At 41.7% G+C, this 27653-nt stretch overlaps 1 pseudogene; it reads right to left on the bottom strand.

Annotated features, from left to right (window-relative positions):
• The window catches only part of LOC116972574, a 67101-nt pseudogene extending 39962 nt beyond the window's left edge, over window positions 1-27139 (bottom strand).
• Window positions 27140-27653: the final 514 nt, after the last annotated feature.

Below are 27653 nucleotides of genomic sequence, written 5' to 3'. Positions count from 1 at the left end.
ACACCCAGGTTTTGTTGCACTTCCCTTTTTCCTAATCTGACACCATTGAGATAATGAGACACCATTGAGACACCTCCTACAAGGCGAAATCAGGAGGCAGCTTGAATGTCGGCAAAACATCACTCCCTGACGAGCTCAATGCGTTTTACGCACGCTTTGTTAGGGAGAGTACTGATGTGCCTTCCCGAGCCCCCATTCGCTGTGATGGTATTTCAGTCACAGTCACAGAGGCCGACGTCAGGAAATCCTTCAGAGGGGTGAACCCTCGAATAGCGCCTGGATCTGATGGTATACCCGGTCGTGTTCTAAAAACCTGTGCGGACCAACTGGCTGGAGTTTTTACGGACAATTTCAACCTCTCACTTCTGAGGTCTGAGGTTCCCACCTGCTTTAAAAGGGCATCAATTATACCGGTGCCCAAGAAGAGCAAGGTGACGTGCCTCACTGACTATCGACCAGTGGCACTAACGTCTGTGGTGATGAAGTGCTTTGAGAGGTTGGTCATGGCGCAACTCAACACCTACCTCGACAAAAACCAGGACCCACTGCAGTTCGCTTACCGCCACAACAGATCAACGGTGGATGCGATCTCGCTGGCTTTCCACTCCGCTCTGGACCACTTGGACAACAAAAACTCGTATGTCGGGCAGTTATTCATTGATTACAGCTTGGCATTTAATACAATCATCCCCTCCAAGCTGGTTACCAAACTCGCAGAACTGGGTCTCTGGGCATCCCTCTGCAATTGGATCCTCGACTTCCTCATTTACAAACCACAGTCTGTTTGTATTGGTGGAAATATTGCAGCCTCGATACTAATCAGCACGGGAGCACCTCAAGGCTGCGTGCTCAGCCCCCTGCTGTACTCATTCTATACTCATGACTGCGTAGCCAGTCATAGTGCGAACTCCATCATCAAGATCGCTGTTGACACCACTGTTGTGGTACGTATCACTGATGGGGATGAGTCAGAGTATAGAAAAGAGATCGAGCGACTGTCCATATGGTGCCAGCACAATCAACACGAGCAAAACCAAGGAACTGATTGTGGACTTTGGAAGAAGTAGGATGGGGACCCACAGTCCCATTTATATCAACGTGTCGATGGTTGAAAGGGTCAAGAGCTTCAAATTCCTGGGCTTGCATATCTCTGAAGATCTTTCCTGGTCCGAGAACACTGATGCAATTATTAAAAAAGCACATCAGCGCCTCCACTTCCTGAGAAGATTACGGGGAGTCAGTTTGTCAAGGAGGACTCTCTCTAACCTCTACAGGTGCACAGTAGGGAGCATGCTGACCGTGGCTTGGTTCGGCAACTTGAGCGCCCTGTAGCGGAAAAGACTACAAAAAGTAGTAAACACTGCCCAGTCCATCATCGGCTCTGACCTCCCTTCCATTGAGGGGATCTATCGCAGTCGCTGCCTCAAAAAGGCTGGCAGTATCATCAAGGACCCACACCATCCTGGCCACACACTCATCTCCCCGCTACCTTCAGGTAGAAGGTACAGGAGCCTGAAGACTGCAACGACCAGGTTCAGAAATAGCTACTTCCCCACAGCCATCAGGCTATTAAACTTGGCTCGGGCAAAACTCTGAACATTAATAGCCCATTATCTGTTTATTTGCACTTTATCAGTTTATTTATTCATGTGTGTATATATTTATATAATGGTATATGGACACACTGATCTGTTCTGTAGTCATGCCTACTATGTTCTGTTGTGCTGAAGTAAAGCAAGAATTTCATTGGCCTATCAGGGACACATGACAACAAACTCTCTTGAATCTTGAATCTTGAATCTTGAATAATCTGCCTCCTTGTTCTTGCCGCCGAAGTGGATATCTTCACATTTATCTACATTATACTGCATCTGCCATGCATCTGCCCACTCACTCAACCTGTTCAAGCCATCCTGCAACCTCTTAGCATCCTTTTCGCAGTTCACGCTGCCACCCAGCTTTGTGTTATCTGCAAATTTGCCAATGTTACTTTTAATCCCATCATCTAAATCATTAATATATATTGTAAATAGTTGTGGCCCCAGCACTCCACTCGCCACTGCCTGCCATTCTGACGGGGACCCGTTTATTCCTAAATACAGAAGGTTGACACTATGATTAATAAAGTAAATGCATTACCTGCTGTAATAAATCAAAGCAATGAATAAAGAAGCAGTGAGATTATGCTTGAAATTTATAAAGGAGAATAATGAGCTGATGAATTGTGGAAAACATTAGCATCAAACTTAAAGAAAAAAAAATTAGCAATGATACAATGGAGGATTGTTAGTATGTTACCAAAGATTGAGAAGAACTTGGAAAAATTAAGACTTCTTCCTGGAACAAGGAAGGTTAAAATATGACCTAACAGAAGTTTGCAGGATGTAGATGGGAAAAAAACTGTGCTCTCCATTGAGTGGGTCCGTAATTGAAGATCAGAGATTCAAAGTCACTGGCAAATAAGCCGGCACAGAGAACATCAGAAATGGTTCTCACTCACAAGTGTTTTTAGAATACTCAATTTGAATGGACGGTGGAAACTTCTATCAAGATGAAGAAGTCATTTTACAAGTCGACAAGACAGTCGAAGGGGTCGAGATTTAGGAATTTACAGGATAATGGTATATGGACACACTGATCTGTTCTGTAGTCATGCCTACTATGTTCTGTTGTGCTGAAGCAAAGCAAGAATTTCATTGTGGTATAATCAAAAGTGCTTTCACAAGCACCAACGCTGGCATGATAGGCTGACTAACCACCTTCTCCATGTGTGGGGCCTATTTGTATATTTTACTTCGGAGTCACGTGAGTGACTACGTGAAGAACCCCGCCAGGACGCATGCGTGTCATATCGCTACACGCATTGCAACGAGTCACAGCAGGGGGAACGACGCTTCCCTTAGCGGCAGAATTTGAAAGCCGGGAACAGCAGGTAAGGAGACTCTGCGTTCTTTCCACTTACTTCACAGGTGGCGGCATGGACAGATCCACGAAGGCTGCGAAAACGCTGGCGGGGGAGAACCGCGGAGTTGCGGGCAGCCAGCAGCAGCAGCCAACGGCACGCCAATCTCCCGTAATGGGAACAGCTGTGCCCGACTTCGCTCCCGCACCGGCCACGGCCGGGCGGTAAAGCGAAGCAAAAAACTAACAGAGTCGTTGACTCCGATGAGTCCGACTTTGAACAGCCGCGAGTGGCCAGTGCCCGTGAGCATTGGGGCCGGTTGGAGCGGCTTCAGGAGCAGCCGCGAGCGGCCAGTGCCCTTGAGCATTGGAGCCGGTTGGAGCGGCTTGAGGAACAGGAGCAGCCGCGAGCGGCCAGTGCCCGTGAGCATTGGGGCCGGTTGGAGCGGCTTCAGGAGCAGCCGCGACGGCCAGTGCCCGTGAGCATTGGAGCCGGTTGGAGCGGCTTGAGGACAGGAGCAGCCGCGAGTGGCCAGTGCCCGAGAGCATTGGAGCCAGTTGGAGCGGCTGTTGGAGCAAATACTTCAAAGTGGCAGGCTTCGGGAGATGGAGACTAGTCACAGTGGGCAGCTAGTAAGTCCTACAGCAGTACCTCTTGTAGGGCTGCACAGTGTTTCTCCCTCATCAGAGGGGAGTATGGGGGGTCAATTCTGGGCTAACCCTGAAGAGGGGTGTGCAGAATATACCCCTAGTGTGCATGGGGTGCAAGAAAACCTATTGGATATGGTGTCCCAGTTCATTCAACCCGACCAAACTGGCCAAAACCTGGAGCCTAAAATAGCTGCAAGTATCGACTACTTGTCATTCAACCAGCTATAAGGACAGGCATTATTGGACACCACAGCAAGACACTTACCACCAGGGAACTGTAAATCACTGAATGTTCCCAGTGTCAACCAGTGTATTTGGAAACATGTCGGAGCATCAATCAGAGCCAGGGACTTGAAACTACAGAAAGTTCTGAAAGTCCTAACAGCGGGAATTACGGCTTTCGCCCGCACAATAAACAAAAAATACATGACACAAGATCATCAGGATGCACGGGCTTTATTTTGCAACTCCCAATACGAGCTAAATAGCATTAGGAAGAGTGCCATCCAACCGGCTTTAGACCTCAAATTTGCAGGCCTGTGCAAACCTGGAACCTCCAAACCACCAATATTACTATTTGGAGGTGACTTATCCAAACAGGTAAAAGAACTTGACGAAGAGGGTAAAACCCTGGGGCTCATTAAAACAACGTCTAAAAACTACTTCGGCCAGAAACAGCACCCCTACGCACCACCAGTCGGCCAAGACAAACTGGTGAAAGCTCGAAGGCCAGGAACACTCAACATCGGTCTTTTTTAGGCCATGGCCCAGACCGGCCTTCCTGGGAAATGCGCTAACCCTCAACACCGACCCAACTACAGATCCAGACACCTGTAGTTGGGCGACCCTCCAAGAATAATGATAGTAAAGGTCCAATATGACCATGTATTGGATGACATGATGAGGAAAATTGTCAAAAGCAGAAATCTTGTATATGAAGGAGATAAGATTAGCGTATTCAGAGATTATCCTGTGGAAGTTGCTAAGAAAAGAGCATTGTTCACAGAAACAAGAAGAATACTGAAGAACATAAAGAATTTGAGATATGGACTGTTATACCCCGCAACACTAAGAGTTAGTTACGAAAAGAAGGAACACTTCTTCATCAAGCACACAGAAGCATTTGAATTTGCCAAGAACATCGAGGACAAGATCAAAGATTGAAAAATATTCAACACTCAACACCTACCTGGATACTGCTATCTCGCAGAGAAGATATGGAACTCTAAACTCTAAACTTTAAACTATTATATTTAAGAGTTGCCTAAAATTCGCAATAAGATTTGGGTAAATATCCTGCAACGGATATATAATACTTACATTTTAGTACTAACTTCTAACAACTATTAATAATCATGAATACTAACTAACACTAATTATTGATAATTAGATTATTTAGATTATTTAAGAATTAACTAAAAGTATGAAACATAAGTAAAGTGTGATTCAGATATTTTACAATGAAAAATGTATGGTGGCTCTCTCTCTGATGTTTTTGTTTTTGATTATTCTTTTATAAATGTTTATAGTATACAAAACTAAAATTTCAATTTGAGACTACTAATTATATCATTAATGGAATATAATCAATATTTCTTTCCCCCCCACAAATTGTTTGCATCGAATTGGAAACTTTCCTTTCAAGGAAAGTGCGGAGCTAGTATTTTTATTAACCAAAAGCTACGGTGGTCCATAGATGCTTTGCCACATTAGGGTGCCTATCACTAACTGCACTAATTGTAGTTGTAGTTGCTTTTTCTTTTTACTTTCCACACTTTACTAATACAATTTGCTATCACTTTTTTTTATCTTATATCATATTATATTTTGTATTTGGAATGGAATTGCATATTTTACTTAAGGAGATATGTTCGGATGGAAAACAGACGTGACCTAAAATTCATCTACCTGATGTTCGAGTATAAGGTAGGGTTGGGTGTGCTGAATCATCTGCTCTACCACTTAATCACAAGATGCAAGACATGAATATAAAAATTGGGGGTGAGGGAATTAAATTCTGTAGTTGGAATGTTAAGGGAATTAATGAACCTATCAAGAGAGGCAAAGTGTTAGCTCATTTAAAATCATTGAAAACAGATATAATATTTCTCCAGGAGACACATCTTAAAAAGGCACAACACAGATTGAAAGCAAAATGGATTGCTAAAGCGTACCACTCTTCATTCTCACATAAATCTAGAGGTGTTGCAATATTAATTCGTAGTATACCCTTTATACATATATCAATGATAGAAGACTGAAGGCAGATATATTGTAATAATAGGGGAGTTATACTTAAAAAAGGTGACTCTCCTCAATGTGTATGGACCAAATTTTGATAGCCCTCTGTTTTTTAAGAGAATTCTTAACAATATCCCGGAATGTACACAACAAAACTTAATAATCGGTGGAGATTTAAATTGTACATTGGATGCTTGTTTGGATAGATCATCAACTCAAAGAAAACTAAAATCTTGATCAAGTGAATTTTTAAACTCATACATTAATACTACTAATATTAAGGACGTTTGGAGAATTAAAAATCCATCGGGCCGAGAATATTCATTTTACTCACCAGTACATAAAACTTACTCAAGGATAGACTATTTTTTAGTAGATTCAAAACTTATCCCATTTACCTATAACTCGCAATATCATAACATCATAATCTCAGACCACGCTCTACTAACATTTATGATCAAACTAAACGGAATGGTAGAGACACAGTCACAATGGAGATTTAAGCTCCAAATCTTAAAAGATAAGTTATGTAATGAATACCTAATAAAACAGATTAAAATGTTTTTTGAGGCTAACGATAGCCCTGAATTCACTGCTTCCCTTCTTTGGGAAACATTTAAAGCATTTGAACGAGGAGCATTAATTTCTTCCCAATCATTTTTTAATAAAGAGAATAGGGCCAAACAACAGAAACTGGAAATGGAAATAAAGCAATTAGACACAGAAAATGCAGCAGCACCATCCATGATAAAACACAATAAAATTGCAGTACTGAAATATAAATTAAACAAGATATATTCAGACCAAGTTATAAAACTTTATCAACATACAAAACAATTAAATTTTGAATTTGGTGATAAACCACAAAAACTACTAGCGCGTCAACTTCGTAAATTGGACGGGGAAAAAACAATATACAAAATTAGAACAGACAAGGGAGAAACATTAACACTGCCTAAAGATATTAATGATAGATTTCTACAATACTACCAAAAATTGTATTCATCTAAAATAACAGAACAATCAACGGGAATGGAAACATTTTTACAGAATTGTAAGTTTGCGGGTCTAGATCAGAAAGAGAGAGAATTACTAGGGGCTGAAATTACGATAAAAGACATCGAAGAGTCAATCAAATCTTTAAAGAACGGAAAGGCTGCAGGCCCCGATGGTCTAAATTCTGAATTTTATAAAAAAAATTATGATTTGCTTTCCCCACGCCTACAGACAATGTACAAATACGCCTACACTCAACAGAAACTCCCAGAAACTCTAAATGAATCTACAATCATACTCATACCAAAAACGGAAAAGGATCTTGAAGACCCAGGTTCATACAGAGCTATAGCCCTCTTAAATACTGATCAGAAAATATTAACTAATATTTTATCTAATAGATTGAGCTTAGTGATCAGAAAATTAATACATCCCAACCAAACAGGGTTTATCCCAAAACGTTATTCATTTTATAATCTGAGAAGATTATTTAATATTATATACTCCAATAGAATTCCTAATGCAGATCTAGCAATTATTTCGTTAGATGCTGAAAAAGCATTTGACCAGGTAGAATGGCCATATTTATTTTCGGTGATGGAAAATTTTCAACTAGGAGAGAAGTACTGTACATGGGTTAAATTGTTATATTCTAATCCAACAGCCAGAATATTAACAAACAAAATGTTATCAACTAAATGTAATCTCTCTAGAGGCTGTAGACAAGGATGTTCACTATCCCCACTATTATTTGCTCTTGCAATCGAACCCCTAGCAGAAAGCGTTAGAAACCATCCAGGAATATATGGATACAATACTAGAGACACAAGGAATAAAATTTCCTTATATGCAGATGATGTACTAATATATATTACAAAGTTAGAAATTAGTATTCCAAACTTATTAAATCTAATAACTCAATTTGGTCAGTTTTCGGGATATAGAATTAATTGGAATAAAAGTGAAATCATGCCAATAACAAAATTCAATTTACATACAATACAACAATCCCCTTTTAAAATAGTTAAAGATAAATTTAAATACTTAGGAATCTATGTAACTAAGACATACACCTCTTTATTTATACTAAATTTCCCACCCTTACTGAATAAACTACATAAGAATATTCAATACTGGAAAACACTCCCCATTTCTATGCTTGGGAGAATTAATGCTATAAAAATGATTTTTTTACCGCAACTGCTGTACCTATTTCAATTAATTCCGATATATATTCCAAAAACCTTTTTCAAAAAAGTCGACTCCATTGTTACAAGTTTTGTCTGGGATTATAAGAATCATAGAATAAGTAAAAAACATTTATGTAAGTCAAAGATAAATGGAGGTTTGGCTTTGCCAAATTTCTTATTTTATTTTTGGGCAGTCCATATTAAAAACATGAATTTCTGGCTGGAAGAAATGGATCGACAACCAGATTGGTTAATGATGGAAAAGGAAGACTGTCTACCTTTTGAAATAGGTCCGATCATATTTGCCCCCACAAAACTGCACAAAAAACCTATAAAGAAAACCCCATAATACATAGTGGAATACGGATTTGGAAACAAATAAAAAAAGATTTAAAATTGAATAATATACCACTATGCCTTCCCATTGTAAATAATCCTTCATTCAAATCATCCTTTATGGACAAAGGATTGGAATGGAAAAATTATGGAATCAAAAATATTGGACATCTTTATGGGAAGGGCACTTTTCTTTCATTTCAAGAGTTACAACAGAATTATGGACTGCACTCAAATAATTTCTTCAGATATCTACAAATTAGAGATTATGTTAAATCTAATACACAAGTCTACAGGAGTAGGGAATCAGAAATTCTTGATGAATGTTTGAACAAGCATCCTAATACTGAAAAACTAATAGCTTATATTTATAACACCTTACTAAACAACGAGGTACCACCGACCGAACCATATAGATACAAATGGGAAAATGAAATAGGTCACCCTATAACGAAAGATATGTGGGACGAAAGTTTACAACAAATACATCAATGTTCATTAAATGCCAGACATACTTTAATACAATTCAAGGTCTTACATAGACTACACTACTCTAAAATAAAACTAAATAGAATCTTCCCACAAATCTCTCCTATTTGTGATAAATGTCTACATCTAGAGGCTAATTTAACACATACGTTTGCAAACTGTATAAAACTTAAACATTTCTGGACTGATATTTTTGAAATAACTTCAGAAGTTATTAATACAAAACTGGACCCAAACACAAAATTAATAATACTTGGAATATCAGAACAAAGTTTAACACTCACAACAAACCAAAGAAATTTCCTCGACCACAGTATAATAATCGGGAAAAAATTAATATTAAAATTTTGGAAAGGCCCTACAACCCCCACAATTAATATGTGGATTACGGAAATGTCGGAGACCCTATACTTAGAAAGAATTAGACGTCTTAATGGACAAACAAGATATTTTCGATAAAATCTGGGCTCCATTCATTAACTATCTGAAGGGATAGATTGGCACAGCACGAGGACCCAACTGAAACTTGAACTCAGGATCAGATGAAAAGCTATACTTTATAATCTACGAACCTATCTCCATTGACGTATTACAGGTAACCCATTCCACCTCCTCTGTTTTTCTGTTTTTTTTAATCTGTAACTTTCTACCCTCTCTTTCTCTCTCTTTCTATAAAAAATAAAAACACTAGAAGCAGAAGTAATTGATAATTGAAAATTTTAATAATGTATGACTGATGTATATGAAAAGTCTTTTTACTATAATATGTAACTATACTTTATAATATGTCTACTTCTAATAAAAATATATATTTTTTAAAATAAAAAAAATAAAAACTACTTTGGCCAGAAACAGCACCCCTACGCACCACCAGTCGGCAAAGACAAACTGGTGAAAGCTCGAAGGCCATCAACATCGGTCTTTTTCAGGCCATGGCCCAGACCGGCCTTCCTGGGAAATGCGCTAACCCTCAACACCGACCCAACTACAGATCCAGACACCGGCGCCTCAACGTCCACGGAGGATGCCGAAAAAGTAACAAACCTACCACTAGTAACCATGGAGGTAGGTGGGTCTGGTTCCTTACGAATTAAAGGGAGCATGGAGGTTGGTGGGAGATTACAATTCTATCTGGATGCATGGAATAAGTTAACTACCGACACTTATATTTTAAGCAGTATAGGGTTATACCATAGAATTTATACAAAAACATAACCCTCCAGTTCAGCATGTACCGAACCGAATGTTCGTGCTTACAGGCAAAGAAAAATTAAAAGCGCATGCTGAACTACAGCGGCTTTATAAAAAAGGAGTAATTGAGAAAACCCACACACGAATCACAGGAATTCGTGTCCAAAATCTTTATCATAAACAAGAAAGATGGTGGTTGCCGCATCATCATAGATTTGACTAATTTGAATACTTTCGTACAATATATTCATTTCAAGATGGAAACCTTTGTTACTGCTAAGCAATTGATTTCCAAAGGTTACTACATGGCAAGCATCGATTTAAAAGATGCTTACTATACAGTACCCATAAGAGGTGACCACAGATGTTATTTAACACAATGGATTATCTGGGGTTCACCCTTAACTCAGTTCACATGTCAGTGACTTTGCCGAAAGAAAAGGTTACAGCCTTAATAGAGGCTTGCAGCAAAATCATTGACATCACTAAACCATCCATCAGACTGGTAGCAAGAATAATTGGCAAAATAGTGGCTGCATTTCCAGCCACACAATTTGGACCTTTACATTATCGAAATTTACAGAGGGCTAAAATACGAGCACTCAAAACATTTATGGTGGTCATTTTGACAGACCAATGAAGCTACCAACAGAGGCCATAATGGAACTAAAATGGTGGAAAGATAACATTAGGCATTGTTCCAATCCAATCATTATCAGCAACCCGTCTATGGTACTACAAACTGATGCCAGTGCACTTGGTTGGGGTGCTACCAATTCCATCTCCAGCTGTGGGGGAGATGGAATGCACAGGAGGCATCATTATTACAAACACTGGGCATAAATTACCTGGAAATGTTAAGTGCATTCCATGGCCTTAAATCATATTGTTCTGGGTTATATCACCAGCATGTTAGACTACAAATTGACAACACCACCGTGGGAGCATATATCAACCATATGGGTGGAAATAAATCAACATCATGTGACAATCTGGCCAACACAATTTGGCAATAGTGTATCCAGAGAGATATTTGGATATCAGCTACCTACTTACCAGGTAAACTAAATTTAGTGGCAGACACCAGGTCACGCAAATTCAATGAAAACACTGAATGGATGTTGGATAAAAATGTATTTGCTGAAATTACAGCACGGTATGGAACACCAGATATTGACCTATTCGCATCCAGGCTCAATCACCAGTTATCGAATTATGTTTCATAGGAACCAGACCCTGGGGCAGCGGCAACTGATGCATTTTCGCTGCATTGGGGGAAATTGTTTATTTATGCATTCCCTCCTTTCTGCCTCATCAGTCTGGTATTAAGGAAAATACAGCAAGACTCTGCGTCTGGTATTTTGATAGTACCTGATGGGCCTACTCAACCATGGTTCCCGGTGATACTCGACATGGTATTAGAACCATGCATCACCATCCATCATAGACCTAATTTACTGGTTCATCCCGCAACAAGGGAAAGTTACCCATGTCATAATTATATAAACCTATTAATTTGTAGAGTTTGAAAGCACCTCTACTACACCTGGGACTGACGGACCGAACAGTGGATATTATTTCAGCGGCCCACAGACAGTCCACCAAAAAACAGTACTTGGTGTACATCAAGAAATGGGAAATGCACTGTCACAACAATAACATCACCCACAGATCTATGAACATCCCGTCTGTTCTGGAATTCCTGGCAAGCCTCCATTACAATGAGGGGCTCAGTTATAGTGCCATCAACTGCGCCAGAAGTGCTCTGTCAACATACCTGTGGCAAGGAACAGAGCAGCATTCTGTTGGGGCACACCCCCTGGTAACCAAACTCATGAGGGGCATTTTTAATGTTAATCCCCCAAGAACCAGGTACTCCCAAATATGGGATGTGAGCATTGTACTGACCATGTTAAGAAACTGGTCTCCAGCTACAGCTCTGTCCCTACAGAAACTGACTATGAAAACAGTCATGCTGATGGCCTTGGTCACGGCACAAAGGGTCCAGTCGCTACAGAAACTAAGGCTGGACAACATGACTATTTCATCTGGAAATTTAATTTTTCACATCAATGAATTAGTCAAACAGAACAGACAGGGGTCAGCAGGCCTAAAAACAGAATTCAGGGCCTACCCGACAGATGATCGTCTCTGTATTGTAACACACTTACTATTATATATGGAGTATACTAAGATCATCAGAGGCAAATAAATGTCACTTTTAATCAGCTACAAACAGCCACACAAAAAAGTGACAGTCCAGACCATCTCGAGATGGCTAAAACAGGTCCTAATAAAGGCTGGAGTAGACACTAGCATTTTTAAATCTCACTCCACCAGGGCTGCAGCTACATCGGCAGCTATGAAGTTGGATGTTCCTATGGACCAAATCCTCAAGACAGCAGGATGGTCAACGGAGAAAACTTTCCAACGATTTTATAACAAACCAGTCATTGAACCTGGAACATTTGCAGAAACAATTTTAAGTTCTGTAATATAATTTTACCCCATAAATAGGGGCTATAATTTGGTGTTAATATATTTATCGTTGGGTTTTCAATATCGTATTGATGTCTAATGATGTTAACACTATTCTCCCCATAATCAAGGCAGATGTGATGCATGGATTCGTTGCCACAGCATGAAATCACAGAGCTTTAAAATCTTCACGTAGTCACTCACGTGACTCCGAAGTAAAATAGTAAGATTGAACGAGAACTTACCAGTTTGAAGTTTGATCGTTATTTTATGAGGAGTAACGTTGAGGGATTACGTGCCCTCCGCTCCCACCCTTGATCATATACTCAACTGGTATCTCTTCTCTAATCTTACTATGTTTAGTCATTACAGTTATCAGTGATTTCACACCGCTGCTTTGAAGAATGACACGCATGCGTCCTGGCGGGGTTCTTCACGTAATCCCTCAACGTTACTCCTCATAAAATAACGATCAAACTTCAAACTGGTATGTTCTCGTTCAATCTTACTATTCGTTGTCACACAAGTGTCAAAAATTGTTAACTATTTGGTTTACAATAGTCCTGAAATTAATGAATCTCAAACCACGGTACATCACCATGTCATTCCAATCTCCACATGTTTTTGCTAATAAGTCCTCTCAAACAGCCTGCCAGCTATTTGTTGATGGCTATTAAGATTAGTAGCAAACTAATTTCATACAGTGGTCTTTAAAATGCATAGTTAAACATTTTACTGTAATATAATTTCCTCATTTTATTTCACGTGATGTATCTTGCATTGCATGAATAAAATTTATATCAAGTTGTGAATATGGCCCCTTTGCATTAGGAACTCTGCTATACTAATCTTTAGTTATTTAATGGCAATTTACCATAGTCTTTGGTTTTATGTTGATATAAAATTAAAAAGTGAAAGCAGAGCATTGTGAGAATGAGATTTGGCAGATATTATTGGTTCAATAGACTGAAGTGCTTTTAAATATTTTATTCACAAATTATAATCAAAGTAAAACATAAGTAATAATCATATGCTAATGGCAGTAGATGTGATTGAAAATTAATTAAACACTCCTCAACACAGCGAGACCTAATACAATACAAGCTAGATTAACAGCACCTTGTTTTCCATCTTGGCACATTGCAGCCTACTAGATTCAACACAGAACGACTTAAGGAAACTTGATTACTCTGCCTGTATCAGTCAACCAGTTGTAATATTTGCTCAGCTTGTTTTAATTTTTTTACAGTCTTTTTTTATCTCTGGGAGTGAAGGACACAATCAACCTCACTTTTAGTTTAGTTTGGTTTAGTTTAGTTTAGTTTAGAGATACAGTGTGGAATCAGGCCCTTTGGTCCACAACAACCAGCGATGTCCTCACACTAATGCCCCTGTTCCATTTAGGAAACCTGAACGGAAACCTCTGGAGACATTGCGCCCCACCCAAGGTTTCCGTGCGGTTCCCGGAGGTTTTTGTCAGTCTCCCTACCTGCTTCCACTACCTGCAACCTCCGGCAACCACCTGCAACCTCCGGGAACTGCACAGAAACCTTGGGTGGGGCGCAAAGTCTCCAGAGGTTTCCGTTCAGGTTTCCTAAGTGGGACAGGGGCATAACACTACCCTGCACACATTAGGGACAATTTACAATTTTACCGAAACCAATTAACCTGCAAAACTGTACATCTTTGGAGTAATGGGAATTGAAGTCCATGGACTGATTAATTTTCTTGAGATTAATTGACAATATGCTACAAACTCCAGTTTCTTTGGAATATATAGCTGTTACAGATGAAACATGATGTTGATTGTAAACAAAAGTTTTGGGAGCAAGGTGCCATGCCACATCTGTAAATGGAGAAGAAATCCCACATTATATTTCTCGTTCTCGCTAACTGCTCCAATTCACTCATTGACCAGATAACTTTGTTGACGGTTTACCCCAGTTTTACCCTATTCCCCTCCCCACCTTCCCTATAGCTGGGTAAGTTTTTTCTCTGTCATCCTTTCAGTTCTGACAAGAGATCTTCAACCTGAAACATTGACTCTGTTTCTCTTCCCACAGATGCAGCCTGAACTGTTGAGTGCTTCCTACATTTTCCATGTTTGTTACAGGTTTAAAAAGACATTGAAACTGAATTCAGCAAATGGCAACTTGCAAAGCGTGAATGCAATCATGATCAATTTCTCTTGAAAGTTCATAAATTAACAACTGAGCACAACATCTCGGATGAATTATTGAGGAGAATTTGTAGTTTTGACTGGATTTCTTCTCCATTTACAGATGTGGCATGGCATCTTGCTCCCAACACTTTTGTTTACAATCAGCATCCTGGTGGGAGCAGTGACTCTGGGAAGAGCTGTCCTGGGAATCTTCCCATCTCCCCAGTTTGACAAGGCCAAGGGGAAGGAGAGGCGCAGGCTGGTCCAGGAGGAAGTGAGGGCAGTGGTGGAGGAGGAGAGGTGTACCAGAGCAGTTGGATTGAGGCAGCAGGGAGCCTGGACAAGGTGGGAGCAGGCCATGGACCGAAAGGTCACATGGACTGAGCTCTGGCAGGCTGAGCCACAGCGCATCAAGTTCCTGGTCCAGGCAGTGTATGATGTCCTGCTCAGCCCATCGAACCTCTTCATCTGGGGCAATGCGGAATCTCCAGATTGCCCGCAATGCTCAGGCAAGGGGACGTTGGAACACATCCTGAACTACTGCCCAAAGGCTCTTGGGCAGGGCCGGTATACCTGGCGTCATGACCAGGTTCTTAAACCCATTGCAGAAGCCATCAGCATGGGAATCAGCAGCTGCAGACGAGCACGCCCCACCACCCAGATGATCACCTTCATGAAGGGTGGAGTGCAGCTGCCAAGAACCACAGCAGCCCGGAATCCGTCAGGAATCCTGGCGACTGCGCAGGACTGGCAGCTTTCTGTAGACCTGGTGAAACAGCTGAAGTTCCCACAGCACATTGCCATGACACCCGGAGGCCAGATATCCTCCTGGTCTCAGAGGCGACCAAAAGCATCGTCTTGTTGGAACTGACAGTGCCGTGGGAAGACCGTCTGAAGGAGGCCCACGAGAGGAAGATGGCCAAGTATGAAGAGTTGGTCATAGACTGCCGCAAGCAAGGCTGGAAGGCAAGGTGTATACCCATCGAGGTTGGCTGCAGAGGTTTTGCAGGGCAATCGCTCTACAAAGCCTTGAGTGTACTGGGCATCAACGGAGTGGCAAGGAGAAGGGCCATCAAGAACACCACAGAGGCAGCGGAGAAGGCCTCGAGATGGCTCTGGATCAGGAGAGGAGGTCCATGGGGAGGAGCGAATGCCACCTGAACACAAGTCGTGGTCTGATCAACCACGGTTGGGTCGCCTGGGTGAGGGTGTCTGATGTTGAAAGACCCGAAACACCCAATGACCCCAGGTTATATCACTGATGATGTGTTCAGGAGCATCAATAGATGTATTTGTATCAATGTTTCATCTGTAACAGCTATATATTCCAAAGAAACTGGAGTTCAATGCATATTATCAATTTCTCTCATTAAAATTAATCAGTCTGTGGACTTCAATTTCCATAACGAAGATGATATTATTTCACAGTTTTGGCCAAAAAATTGTCAATTAATGTTCAGGCTGAATTGCCACAATATAATTAATGTTCTTTGAGAGACTCAGCAAGACACGCAGTCAAAAGGTAAACCTGAAAGGCTTTGTGAAAATTATGAATCAGAAATGAAACAAAACCATAATTCTATGATTTTTCATTTAAAATGAATGAAATGAAGTATGCTTTAAATTTTACGCACCAATACTGCAGTCTGGAGATCACTGCTAATCACGCTCAATACTGCTGTTGACAAAGAAAACGGGAGCCAGTTAATTTAAATACCCAAAATCATTTCAATAAGGCAACTTACATATAATTTGCCTTTGAGCAGCAAAGAAGGGGGATAAGACATGATTAGAAGCACCACATGTCTTCGATAGCCAGTGGGATGTTAGCTGACTGAAATGTCAGCCATGTTAGAGATGGCTAGAGTCACTAGTAATCCAGCTGTAATATTAGCCCAGTTTGTTTTTATTCCTTTTTTACCAGTCCTTTATTTTATCAAGAAAATAGAAGAGATCAACTTACCTAAGGGAAGGGTGATCCAACCTGGGGAAACCTCACCATTGGACTTTTCAGTAGAAGCTCAGGCAAGTTTAGGATCTTTAAATAATACACGGGTAAAGTTTCACACTCCAATCATGCTGTAAGCACACTGAGTGTTTGGGATAGAAAGTTGTCACCATAGCATCAGTGGTATAATCCACATTGAATCATATATCTGCTTTCCATAGATTAGTAGAAACATACAGCCTGGAAACAGGCCCCTCGGCCCAACTTGCCCTCACTGGCCAACATGTCCCATCAACACTAGTCCCACCTGCCTGCATTTGGCCCATCTATCTATTAATATATAAAACTCTCGCCCCAGATTCCGAAACGGAACTCCGTCCGGCTGCCACATTTCTTCCATTGATTCCCTGCAACTCCGAAACTGGACGCAGAATCGCCGACATCTTTTCCATTTCGGTAGAGATTTCACTTTTCTTTCTAAGTATCCGCTCCTCATTACATTCCGTCGTGTTTAAGTACACGTTTTTAATCAAATCCTTCCCCCCCCCCCCCCAATATTTCAAAACTAAACTGGCTTCACACCCACAGAACCTTCACCAGCCCCAGCCCCTGCTGAACGTTCCATCGTGTGATGTCACAATGCCCAATCTTCACATATGTCCAATCGGAATGGATCCATTTACATATGCCTATGCAGGAGCCCAAGCCAATGGTGAAGGTTCCATCGTGTGATGTCACAATGCCCAATGCTCAAAGACATCGTTGCCATAGAGAGGGAGTACAGAGAAGGTTCACCAGGCTGATTCCTGTTATGTCAGAACTTTCACCACTTAAAAGTGTAATGCCCCAACGCAAAAGTGTAATGCCTCCTCCCCCCCCCCCCCCCCCCCCACAGTTTTTCAAATAAAAACTGGCTTCTCACCCATACAAGCAGCCATTTCGGTAGACATTTCACTTTCCCTTCCAGCTGTCCACTCCTCATTACATTTCGTTATGTTTATGTCCATTTTTTTCATTAAATCCTTCTCCTCCACCCCCCCCCCCCCCCTCACTCATTTAAAAACGGCCTTTCGGGAACGGCTCTACTTCGAGGACCACGTCTCCCGTGGGGGCTGCGGGTAGGCAACGGCTGCATTGGGGCATTACACTTTTAAGGCTCTGTGTGTGATACCGCCCCGCCACCCCCCCCCCCCCCATTGCCGAGACGGACCCGACTTCGACGACTTCAAGATACGCTATTTTAAGACGGCCGGAACCCGACTTCGACGACCACGTCTCCCCTGGGGGCTACAGGTAGGGAACGGTCTTTATACACTTTTCCAACTCTGTGTGTGGGGGTGGTTAGTGTGTGTGATGCCGCCCCCCCCCCCCCCCCCAGTGGGGGCTACGGGTAGGGTACGGCTGCGTTGGGGGATCAGACCCAACGGGTTTGCCATTGGTCGTCGTGTTTAAGTACACATTTTTAATCAAATCCTTCAACCCCCCCCCCCCCAATATTTCAAAAATAAACTGACTTCTCACCCATAGAAGCATCACCAGCCCCAGCCCCTGGTGAACGTTCCATCGTGTGATGTCACAATGCCCGATGCTCACAGATGTCCAATCGGAATGGATCCATTTACATATGCCTTTGCAGGAGCACAAGCACTTGGTGAACGTTCCATTGTGTGATGTCACAATGCCCAATGTTCAAATACATTGTTGCCATAGAGGGAGTACAGAGAAGGTTCACCAGACTGATTCCAGGGATGTCAGGACTTTCATATGACGAAAGACTGGATAGACTCGGCTTGTACATGCTAGAATTTAGAAGATTGAGGGGGTATCTTATAGAAACTTACAAAATTCTTAAGGGGTTGGACAGGCTAGATGCAGGAAGATTGTTCCAGATGTTGGGGAAGTCCACAACAAGGGGTCACAGTTTAAGGATAAGAGGTAAATCTTTTAGGTCCGAGATGAGAAAAACATTTTTCACACAGAGAGTGGCGAATCTCTGGAATTCACTGGCACAGAAGGTAGTTGAGGCCTGTTCATTGGCTGTATTTAAGAGGGAGTTAGATGTGGTCCTTGTGGCTAAAGGGATCAGGGGGTATGGAGAGAAGGCAGGTACAGGATACTGAGTTGGATGATCAGCCACGATCATATTGAATGGTGGTGCAGGCTCGAAGGGCCGAATGGCCTACTCCTGCACTTAATTTCAATGGTTCTATGTTTCCCTCTACGCACCCCTCTCCCACCCATCCCCCTCTCCCCCCCCCCCCTTCCCTCTCTACGCCACCCCCTTCCTCCTACCCCTCTGTCCCTCTTCCATCACTCCCCCTACCCCTCTCCACCTCCCTCCCCACTCTTCCACCTCTCCCCCTTCCCCCTCCACTCTCCCTCCCCACTCTTTCCCCTCTCTCCCCCACCCCTCTCCCCCTCCCTCCCTCCTCCCCTACCTCCCCATCCTCCCCCTCCCCCACATATCTCTTCCCATCCCCCTCTCTCACCCCCTACCCCGCTCTCCTTTCCCTCCCAAATCTGTCCCATTTCCTCCACCTCCTCTCCCCTCCCTCCCCTCTTCACATCCCCCCCCCTCCCCCCACCTGTGTGTTTGGGGGTTGGTTAATATGAGTTTGATGCCGCAGCCCCCCCTCCCCCCCCCTGCAAAACGCCGTTGGGGAAACAGACCCAACGGGTCTGCACTTGGTCTAGTATTCCTCTAAACCTGTCCTATTCATGTACATGTCTAATTGTTTCTTAAACTTAAACTGCGATAGTCCCTGCCTTAACTACCTTCTCTGGCAGCTCATCCCATACACCCAGCACCCTTTGTGTGAAAAGGTTACCCATGAGATTCCTATTAAATCTTTCTCCCTTCATCTCAAACCTATTGAATTTTAAAATTCAATTATATACATCAGTACCAGATCTCATTTAACAATTCAGTTTTGGATGAAATCTTGTAAAGCAGCATGTAAAATATTTGCGCTAGCAATATCCTGCCAAATATTGTCTTGAGCATAACTGTTGTAAAGCCTGTTTTTCAGCTTCTGAATTAATAGAAGGACAAATGGAGAGGGTCCATAGAATGTTTACAAGAATGTTCCTAGGAATGAGGGTGTTAACTTATGATGAGCATTTGGTGGCACCGGGCCTGTACTCATTAGAATTTAGAAGAATGAGGGGGGACCTCATTGAAACATACAGAATAGTGAAAGGCTTGGATACAGTGGATGTGGAGAGGATGTTTCCACTAGTGGGAGAGTCTAGGACTAGAGGTCAAAGCCTCAGAAATGAAGGATGCTCCTTTAGGAAGGAGACGGGAAAGAATTTCTTTAGTCAGAGGATGGTGAATCTGTGGAATTCTTTGTCCCAGAAGGCTGTGGAGGTCAAGTCAATGGATATTTTTAAAGCAGAGATAGATATATTTTGATTAATATGGGTGTCAGGGTTTATGGGGAGAAGGCAGGAGAATTGGGTTAGGAGAGAGAGATATATCAGCCATGATTGAATGGCAGAGTAGACTCGATGGGCCAAATAACCTAATTCTGCTCCTATTATTTATGACCTTATGACAAATAATCTTTTTCATGACATGTTTAGTGTTTACTCAGAGGAAACTGAGTAACTTTCTTTGTGTTGGAGTTGTCGAGTACACAAATTGGATAATTATTGATAATGACTGCGACCCTATTCCTTCGAGTACTTGAGGATCTTATAAAGGTGTATAAAATCATGAGAGGAATAGATCGGGCAGACTCACAGAGTCTCTTGCCTAGAGTGGAAGAATCGCGAACCAGAGGTCATAGGTTTAAAGTGAGGGGAGAAAGATTTAATAAGAATGTGAGCGTTAACTTTTTCAATGCCTGGTGGGTGTATGGAATGAGGTGCCAGAGGAGGAAGTTGAGACAGGGACTATTGAAACATTTAAGAAACAATTAGACAGGTACATGGATAGGATGGGTTTAGAGGGATATGGGACAAATGCAGGTAGGTGGGACCAACATAGATGGGGCATGTTGGTCGGTATGGGCAAGTTGGGCAGAGGAGCCTAGTTCCACGCTACATGACTCTGACATAGCATCATAGACTCTATGATAAGGGGCAGAATAGATTTCATGTCATTATTCATATAAGGTCAAAGGACTTCCACCTAATATCTTGGCCAGCATTTATCTTTCAACTAAAACAGAGTACAGTAATTGGTACTCATGGCATCATGACACTCGTGGCATTCTTTGTGATGTCTACCTTTGTGCAATTAAATTACAGCAGTTGACTACAGTGACTGCAGAAACCGTAGTAGTCTGGAACAAAAAACTAACTGCTGGAAAAACTGATGCAGAATCTTGACTCAAAATATCTGTCCTGTGTTTTGTGTTTACAAACCGGTTATGCTGCTGCAGTAAAAATGTCATTATTCCATGGTAGTAAATATGACAGTTGAACATTTTTGACTCTCTTGACTCTTGAACAATTCTGGCACAAAGAATGAGCTAGAATTCTTAGCAGCTTAGAACATTGATTCATTTGTCCATCCTGCAATCTGGCCTTTAACATGACATGCTTGCCTGAGTTTGGGCAGATGTGATGATCCTTCAAGCCAAAATATCAAAAGCTAACCCCTTGATTTTGCTTGCGGTTATGTCTGTTAAATGAGATCAAAGTAAAAGCTCTCAGATCTCAGTTCTATTATCCTAGCCATCCATGCTGCTTAGTTGCTAATATTGTGGCATCAGCAAACAATGTAACCAACTTTGTAAAAGTAGAGGGCAAAATAGAATAAAAGCATTCTTTCATCCCTTCAGCACTTTCTTTGTTTTTATGAGTTCCAAAATCATTTAAGGTTGTAGAGAAGCAAACCATCCAAAATGAAAAGGTAAAAGTGAAAAATTGGATCCATTTTAAATTATGTTTAGCAGATCCTGAGCTCGAGTTTTAAAAATGGATCAATTAGCATGATGAAACACTGAAGGCGATAAAGTGTCCCACTGATTTCAATGTCTTAAGAAATAATGAGCAAGACGTGGAGGTTTTGCAAAATGTATGTTTCAATGCAGAGGGGAAAACTATGTGTGAAAAACTATGTACCTGTAATTCAAATTAAAAAATAAAATGAATATAGTGATCCAAATTATATTAATAACATTGTTGCTAAGGTACGATTAGTATTGTACAGGTTGGATAAAAAATCTGATTGCTGTAGGATGACTCGTGAAGTTGGTGATGTTGGACTTAGGCTTCTGTACTTCCTGCTTTATGGTAGCAACAAGAAGATGGTACAAGACATTGGTGAGGCCACATTCAGAGTATTGTATTCAGTTTTGATCAACTTGTTATGGGAAAGATGTTGTGGTGTCTGTGTTATAAGAAATATATTGTTAAGCTGGAAAGGGTGCAGAGAAGATTTATGAGGATGATTCCAGGACTCAAGGGCCTAAGCTACAAGGAGAGGTGAGCAGGCTTGGACTTTATTCCTTGGAACGCAGGAGGAGGAGGAGGGGTGATGTTATATTGAAAAAGATCATGAGAGAGTCTTTTACACTATGTAGGGTATTCGAGAACCAGAGGACAAAGGTTTAAAATAAGGGGAGAAAGATTTATCAGGGACTTGAGGGGCAACGTTTTTACACACAGGGTGGTAGGTAAATGATACGAGCTGCCGGTGGACGTAGTTAAGGCAAGTACTATCACCATGTTTAAAATATATTTGGACAGGTACATGGATAGGACAGGTTTAAAAGGATATGGGCTAAACGCAGATAGGTGGGACTAATGTAGGTGTTGGTCGGCAGAGGTAAGTTGGGCCGAAGGGCCAGTTTCCACACTGTATCACTCTATGACTCTATGTATAGTCGGGATGATGGGGATCCTTGATGATAAATGCCACCTTCTTGAGGCAATGCCTCATTTAGACACTTTCAATGAAGGGAAAGATTTTGCCCCAAGATGGACTAGGCAGAGTCCATCACACTTCACAGTACCCAGTGTTCCTGTGCAGTGGAATTACCATACAGACCACAATACAACCAGTCAGAGTACTTTCTGCAGTATATCTGTTCAAGCTTGTTAGAGATTTTGGTAACATGCCGGAAAGAAAGTAAAGGTGCTGGCTCACTTTCTTCGAGATTGCCCAGGACAGGTCCTCTGAGATGTTAATGCCCTGGAATTGTTGAAGCTGCTTTCTTTCAGGCATAATGTCTCTTGGCTTTCTGAAGTTAACGATTAGATTGTGGTTTTTGTTGACATTAAGTGAGAGGTTGGTGTTGCAGCACCACTCAACCAGGTGTTCCATCTCTCTCCTATATATTAACTCACCACCACCCATAATTCGCCCAACAACAGTGATGTCATGAGCGAATTTACAGATGGCATTGAAGCTGAGCCTAGCCATGCAGTTATGGGGTGGGGGACTAAGCATGCAGATTTGAGGTGCACCAGCGTGGATGGTCAATGCTGGTGAGATGTTGCGGCTAATGAAGGGGTCAAGGATCCAAGCTTGGTGATGAATTTCGAAGGGATGATATGTTGAATGCTGAGTTGTAGTTGATGAACACCAGACAAATGTGTTCCTGTTACCCAGATTATCCTGTGCACATTGTAGAGGCAGTGAGATAGCGTCTGTTGACCTGTTGTAGCGATAGGCAGATTGAAGTGGATCCAGGAAATTTCAGAGACAGGAATTAAATTGCGGCATAACCAACCTCTCGGAGCACTTCATTAATGTGTGTTTGCTACTGGTAGTCATTGAGGTAGGTTCCCATGCTCTTCTTGAGTACCGGTACAATAGTTGCCCTTTTGAAGCAGTCCAGAATATTTTCCCCAAGAATGGTACAAAGATTGTAGGGCATTTGATCTAGTGCAAATAAACCTAAATTGCAACAACAGAATAACCAAACAGGATAGAGTTAAGACTTAGCGTGTCTGGCAGCACCTTCAATAGAGGGGTGTGAAACATGTGATTGGTTCAGGTGTCAGATAGCAGGGGGGAAGAAGCTGTTCTTTGGTCTGGCCATCCAGGCTTTCAAGCTCCTGTATCTTTTCCCAGAAGGTAGAGGAGAGAAAAGGGAATGGCCAGGGGGTCAGGTACTCTTGGTGATTCTTCCCGCCTTCCCGATGCAATGCACCATGAAGACGGGCAGGATGGAAGGAAGTGATGAGCTTGTTATGGACTTAGCTATATTTACCAATCTCTGCAGGTTTAGGCAGTCAAGAGCAGAGTGGTTGCCCTACAAGGCTAAGATCCCAGGCTGGGAATCTGAAACATAGATTTAAGGTGAGAGGGGGAAAATTTTAAATTGACTTCAGGGGCAACATTTTCACACAGACAGTGGTGGGTATATGAAACGAGCTTCTATGGGTACATATTTAAAAGACATTTGCACTGGTGCATGGATAGAGAAGGTTGAGAGGGATTTGTCCAATGCAGTCAAACGGGGTTAGCTTAGATGGCAATTTGGTCAGCATGAACAATTTGGGCCGGAAGGTCTGTTTAGTTTAGGGATGCAGTGTGGAAACAGGCCCTGTGTCCACCACGGTGATGAACGATCCGTTTTGCATCTTACACACCAGGGACAATTTACAGAATCCAATTCCAAAATCCTTGGAACATGGGAGAAAACTGGAGCACCCAGAGAAAGCACACACAGTGACAGGGAGAATGTACAAACTCTACAGACAGCACCCATAGTGAGGATCGAACCCGGATCTCTGGCGCTGAAGGCAACAACTCTATGGCTGCCCCACCGCTTTTCTGTGCTGTATGACTGTCTCTCAGGCATGTTCAGATATGATTGTTATGCTCCATAAGTATAAACCAAGGGGTATAGATCAATGAGTGCTACTAGAAAACAGGTGCAGGAGGAGGCCATTTGGCCCTTTGAGCTGTGTAAATGATGGTGCTCATGAAACTGCAGGTCTGCAGGTTCTAACTTAGTTACTTGGAAGATGCAAATCCTCTGATCAGTCAATGGCTTCCCAGAAGGCCTGGCAGCCTATTTTTCATTAACTTTTCTTAATCCATTTTATTCTCATCACATTTCCATCGTCTCTCTCAGGTTTCTACTAACACATCTGCTCATTGGAAACAATTTACAGCAACCAATTAACTTAAAAACCTGCATGTCTTTGGGATATTGAAGAAAAACTAAAGATACCAATGAAGAAAACATGGTGATTTCCGCCTACCACTTTTGTATCAAGTGAATGTACAAACTTGCTGACTCTTAAGGGGAGTGCTTGAAAATCTCACGCTAACACGTTGATCCAAACTAGTATGGGTACCCCAAGCAGTGCTATTTTAGTGTGGGGTTTTACATGTAAATGAATCTTTAAGCAAAATGTTTGAAACAAAATTCACCATTAAACTCACAATTTATTGATGGTAGACACAAAAATCTGGAATAACTCTAGGCAGGCAGCTTCTCTGGAGAGAAGGAATGGGTGACGTTTTGGGTCGAGACCCGTCTTCAGAGACCCTATACAAGTAATTGATGGTGATCTTTACATACAAAACCTCATCATATTGTATTGAATTTTTCTCTCTTCTATTTCAAGATAGACATCGTGTGGAAAGCTATATTACCTCCATCAAAAATGCATAATTTGGCTTTATGTCTGTGTAATATTTTCGTCAATGCTAATTCCTGTACAATCCACTATGCGCAAATGATTCAACTGCAATCATTACAATTAATCCGCTGCAGAATTTTAAAATAATTTCCAAGAAAGAATTCCAGCTAATGAATAGGTTGGTATGGAGAAAAATATCCTTGAATCCAAAACAACACAAAATCCAGGTTCACTAATGGTGCCACGTTTTTTGGAATAGCAAATAGACGTTGAAATTATTCCCTGGGGTGTAAATCAGCTTCATTTTGATCAATCCCACATGCAGGTCCAATGTACTGAATGCATGTTGTCAAGTTAATCCTTTTACTAATCCATAGCTAAAGAAATCCATATTTTTGTCTAATGAAGATAGTTACATATCAGTGAAATACTTTTCAAATATCCACATTTAAATCCTTTGGAAAATTATCCTGTACATAGATTGAAGTCTATTCATTTATAAACTGTACTATTCACATCACAAGGTGATTTTCTCACATTTGTAAAATGCTAACTACCAAAAGAAAACAAAATTGAGCAAAATATTCTATTTCTGTTGAGTGTTAAATTGGTGGATTAGTAATATCAGGAACATGTTCGTTGAAGCAATTATTTTTTTAGTTGAAGAATTTATTCTTCTTTCTACTTAAATTAAGAAGAAAATGGAACATGCTTTTGGACGTATCAAAGCCTTTTTACAGGCAATGTTTCTGATAAGTGCTCAGACGTATAATGTACACACGGAATATCCTATATTTTTTATGTGCCGTGATAACTGAATCATTTGTTTCTTTGTGATCTGGTGATATGTCTTGGCCAACACAAACAGTATTATGGTTCTCCTCTTCAAAATAATTTGATACTTATTTAACAGGGAGGCACGGTGGCGCAGTGGTAGAATTGTTGCCTTACAGCGCTTGCGGAGACCCAGGTTCGATCACGACTACGGGTGCTGCTTGTACGAAATGTGCTCATTCCCCTGTGACCGCGTGGGTTTTCTCCGAGATCTTTGGCTTCCTCCCACACTCCAAAGACGTACAGGTTTATAGGTTAATTGGCTTGGTATAAGAGTAAATTGCTCTTAGTGTGTGTAGGATCGTATTACTGTGCTGGGATTGCTGGTCGGTGCAGACTCGGTGGGCCGAAGGGCCTGTTTCCGCGCTGTATTTCTAACCTAAATTAAACTAAACTAAATCTACAGCAAAGTGCTAACAGAAGTTCAGATTCACTAAAAGACATCACCCCCAACAGTTTGTCAAGTGTAATTTGTAAAAATTAACTTACAAGGGATAGTGGGTCAAATCGAGTTCGAATCTGCCTAACACCCACACTTGTCACCTGTGGGTCCCTGCCTACCTGCAGTTATTTTGTCCACATGGTGAGTGATCAGCATGAGGTTAGCATCAGGTTGCATTCTGCCTTGACAGGAGGCCAAGCATTATGAAATGTCTCTGAACAAAATCATGCAAATCTATTATGATTGTTTTAAGTAATTAAAAATATTATCATTAAAACTAAAAAAATAAATTATAAGTACATGAAAACACCAAGCAATGATTAAAATAAGGTAAAATAATGAATAACTGAACTTAGGCAACTGATCTTTTCCTATCTATCACAGAAAATAGGGATGTTTAAGAAGGAACTGAAAATGTTGGAAAATCAAAGGTAGACAAAAATGCTGGAAAAACTCAGCGGGTGAGGCAGCATCGATGGAGTGAAGGTAATAGGCGACGTTTCTTTCGCTCCATAGATGCTGCCTCACCCGCTGAGTTTCTCCAGCATTTTTGTCTACCACAGAGAATATGGAAAGCACTTTCACATGAATGGAGTTCTGCAGCTGCAACTGCATCAAAACATCCAGATCTGCAGGTCTGCAGGTTCCAACTTAGTTACCTGGAAGATGCCAGTCATCGCCAGCTCGTCTTGGTACCAGGAGTTGGGTAGTGTAGATGGTTTATGCATGCAACCTATAATGTAGCTACCTCAATACCACTAACCACGCCCAGCCATATCAGTATAACTGTGATATCCTCCCCTTGTTCCTCCCTGTTTTGTTCCAGTACGCCTGAAAACTAGATGCAGTCAGTACTGGGACGTGTGTAACATGTGCCTTAATTAAAGACTCAGTAAAGGTTACAGTGTGTCAGACTCCATCCTTTACATGGTGTCAGCAAGTTAAACGCACGCCTCCTGTTTATCGGGTTTTATTTGTCCCTAGTCCAACTAGTGTTTAATTCCCTATTCATCATGGCATTCTCATGCCGAAAGCACTCTCCCCTTGTCTTTGACGCTGACATTGCGGAATGCTGGGCTATTTTCGTGATGGACTACAACCACTTCATCAACATCGTGCACCGAAATGACCCTGATGCGGTCAAAGCCTCGCTCCTGCTGAACCTTGCCGGTCCCGATGCTATGAAACGAGCCCAGGCTTTCAACTATAATCCAGCGGTCCTGGATGACAACGACCAGGTCG

The sequence above is a fragment of the Amblyraja radiata genome, chromosome 4, assembly GCF_010909765.2.
Source record: "Amblyraja radiata isolate CabotCenter1 chromosome 4, sAmbRad1.1.pri, whole genome shotgun sequence".
Classification (NCBI taxonomy): domain Eukaryota; kingdom Metazoa; phylum Chordata; class Chondrichthyes; order Rajiformes; family Rajidae; genus Amblyraja; species Amblyraja radiata.
This window is presented reverse-complemented; position numbering and strand designations above follow the sequence as displayed.